Here is a 3,953-nt window from a genome sequence, read left to right on the forward strand (position 1 = left end):
GGACTGAGACTGAGAGAGAGAGAGAGACAGAGAGAGAGACAGAGAGACAGAGGTGGGGGGAGAGGGGGGTTGTAGTAGAGGAAAAGAGGGGTGTGTCTGTGTGTGTTTGGGGGGAGACGGGATAGAGCGTGAAAGAGCCAGTGAGAGAGAATGGGAACGGTCAGTCCGAAAATAGAAGATCTACAAACCCACAACGTGTCGCGATCAGGCTTACTCATAGGGTTTACAGCTTACTACTACATTGTGGTGTTTGGAGTTGGAGTTGGCGGGGGTGTGCATGGGGCGGTGGGCGGGGCGGAGACTATAGCGTGAAGATTGTCTGTGAAGTAGCCAGAGGGGGGAGACCTGCTTGTGCTTAGACTTAACTTGAGGAATAGTGAGAGAAAAGAGAAAGGACCTTCTTGTGTTCGGCTCATTCTCAGTCTGCTTTTCAAACCGTTTTTCACGCTTCAAATGTTCAGCCTGATTGGAGATTCCTGTGGAGAGTGATAAACAGAAAAGAAAGAAAGGATCACAACTGGCTCCACCCGCCACAAAACACCATGGAAGAGCATTATCCATTCATAGATTTACTTTGGCATGTGGCCGAATAGACGCTGATCATTAATCAACCTCAGTCCCACCCCTTGGGTTCCTTTGCTGCATTCAGACAACACAGAGATAGACAATTCCTCCTCCTGCACACTTTTCAAAGTCCACTTTGGTCTTTTTTTCTGGGAAACCATGAGCTCTTTGCTTGTATAAACAGAGCTGGTAAATATTTACTGAGCATTGGTGGCACAACTGGTACTTTTGGCTGTGAAAGAAACAGTCTGTGCAAACATGAGTGATGCAAAAACCTGTGCATGGGGTCTGAGAGGTCTGATGGCAATCAACCAGGGCATGATGTTGGAATGCAATGAGTTGACTACTGGTTGTATTATAAATATGCACAGCTTATAACTCAGTATTAATTGATTCATTTGCAACTAGGCTATAACAGTGTACAAGTTCAACATAGGGCTTCCATAGAAAAATAGGTTGAAGCTTCTTGGGCAAAAGACAGGCTGGCAGTTGGCTGAAACGAAAAGGATTGTTTGTTTTATTGAGAATGATGCAACAGTTTAGGCTGGTCATGAATGAAAATAAATCAATAAACGTTTATTAGGTTAAAGCTTAAGCTTCCGCTCGGAAGCAAATATAGCAGGACAGAAATTCAGGGATAGGACTGGGCCAGTGTGATGTTTTCTTTAATGTTTATTCAAGTGTTTTTGTATAGGCCTACATGTGAAATGGAGAGAGATAGAGAGAGGAGAGGGATGAATCCTGTGTAATTAATAAAAGTAGAATACTGCACATAGGTAATTGCACAATATGGTAATTTGCTTTAGTTATAAATAATTGTGTCCTGGTTAGACTAAATAAAAAGACCTGTTGAGACTTAAGAGGAGCCCAGCCAGGAGTCAACACAGAGCCTAGTTAGTCTACAATTTACAATTTAAGCATTTAGCAGACACTTTTAATCCAAAGTGATTTACAATAAGCAGGTCATATAAGCATCAATATAATAAGCAAGATAATATCTCAGTATACATCAACAACAAAATAAAAAATGCATTTTATTTAGCTGTTTTGTTTTTTTTTTCGCTGTTTTTTCCTTAATCCTTGAAGGGTATATTTTAAGACATGAGAACATATTTCAGCTTCATATCTGGCAGAGTCTTAAAATATACCCTTCAAAGATTAAGAAAAAACAGGTGGCAGGAAGAAAATCCACCCTATGCGTGCGGACCCCCCTTTCCATCTAGACTAAGCCAGATTGGTTTACCTCCCAGTTCCAGCAGAGTAGTAAAACTACGCTGAATGCTAACCTGGTGAAATTCTAACCTCCCACTCGTGTTCGGAATGGGGATGTTTCGGAATGGAGCTCCGTTCCCACCATGGTGTGGACTTGGATCAACCCCGGCTGGGTCACCTGAACGAGGGGTATGATGTTGCAAGACCCCACACCCAGATGACTTTAGGCTGATGATACGTCCCATGCAGGTGCATCCATGTGATGTTTGTATCGCTCTATAGTCAATCATGACTCCATCATGACTCCACCAACAGTTAAAGGCAAGTTCCTGATCATATATTCTCATTAACCGTCATAAAAAATGAAGCAAGTTCAAAAGGTGACCAATATAACTGCAACAAAATGCCAAAATGAACAAACAAGTAAATGATCAAAGACATATTGGTGGAGGAACACCTTAAGTACTGGGAGTTATATTGTACCTATACTTGCTATCAACCATAAAGTTCAACAAGCATTGCATTTTGGAATAAAAGAAATAACACACATGGATGGACACACCACCAGCAAGTGTGTAGGGAATCATTGGAGCTGTCAGCTATCATTATTCATACTAGAAGCTCGGCCGCCCTTCGGGCGGCCGAGCGTCTAGTCGGCGACCTGGCCAACTCGGGAACAATGTAAATAGGGAATGAATGCCCCGCCCTTTAATGCAAACCCCATTATACCTGTTGTCATAGGATCCGTTTTGACCATCTGTTTGCGTGTGTCCATTTATGCCCATATATGGAGAGATATGTCTGTCTACGTCCATTTTCTGCCCATATATGGAGATCTCTGTAGGACCTGGTTTGACCATCTGTTTGCCTGTGCCCATTTATGCCCATATATGGAGTTTGCGACCTGGCCAACTCGGGAACGATGTAAATAGGGAATGAATGCCCCACCCTTTAATGCAAACCCCATTATTATGGAGATCTCTGTATCTGTCTGTGTCCCTTTTATGCCCATATACTCTATCTGTGTCCATCTTTTATGCCCATATATGGAGATCTCTGTATCTGCCCATATGCCCATATATGGAGATCTCAGTCTGTCCCTTTTATGCCCAAATATCTGCGTCCATTTTATGCCCATATGCCCATATATGGAGATCTCTGTATCTGCCCATATGCCCATTCTCTGTATCAGTCTGTGTCCCTTTTATGCCCATATACGGAGATATCTGTCATGGAGATCTCAGTCTGTGTCCCTTTTATGCCCATATATCTGTCTGTGTCCCTTTTATGCCCATATACGGATGCAAACCCCATTATATGGAGATCTCTGTATCTGTCTGTGTCCCTTTTATGCCCATATACTCTATCTGTGTCCATCTTTTATGCCCATATGCCCATATATGGAGATCTCTGTATCTGCCCATATGCCCATATATGGAGATCTCAGTCTGTGTCCCTTTTATGCCCATATATCTGCGTCCATTTTATGCCCATATGCCCATATATGGAGATCTCTGTATCTGCTCATATGCCCATTCTCTGTATCCGTCTGTGTCGCTTTTATGCCCATATACGGAGATATCTGTCATGGAGATCTCAGTCTGTGTCCCTTTTATGCCCATATATCTGTCTGTGTCCCTTTTATGCCCATATACGGAGATATATCTGTCTGTGTCCCTTTTATGCCCATATACGGAGATATCTGTCGGGTCGAGGCAAGGCCCCTGTATTGCCCATATATGGAGATCTCTGTATCTGCCCATATGCCCATATATGGAGATCTCAGTCTGTCGGGTCGAGGCTAGGCCCCTGTATCTGCCTGCAGTGATGTCACAATGACTCAGCGCTTGCGCCCGGCACTGCAGTGATGTCACAATGAGTCAGCGCTTGCGCCGATTTTGCGCCGATTTCCGCATAAGGAGATTCCGAACGTTTCGCGCCGCTTAGGGAAAACCGCGCGTCGGGTCGGGTCGAGGCCCGGCACTGCACTCCGTGCCGCGGCGGGGAACGCGCGTGCCGAATCTGAAGCCGGTGGGACGAACGGTTCTCGAGATACGCGGATTACAAACACACACGCAGAGACTTCTCGCATTTATAGATAGATAATAATACTGACCTATAAAAAGACGTTGTCCATTGTCAGTTCTGTAATCGACCCTCAGAGACACGATAACCAT

Source organism: Nannobrachium achirus (assembly GCF_963921795.1).
Source record: "Nannobrachium achirus genome assembly, chromosome: 12".
Classification (NCBI taxonomy): Eukaryota; Metazoa; Chordata; class Actinopteri; order Myctophiformes; family Myctophidae; genus Nannobrachium; species Nannobrachium achirus.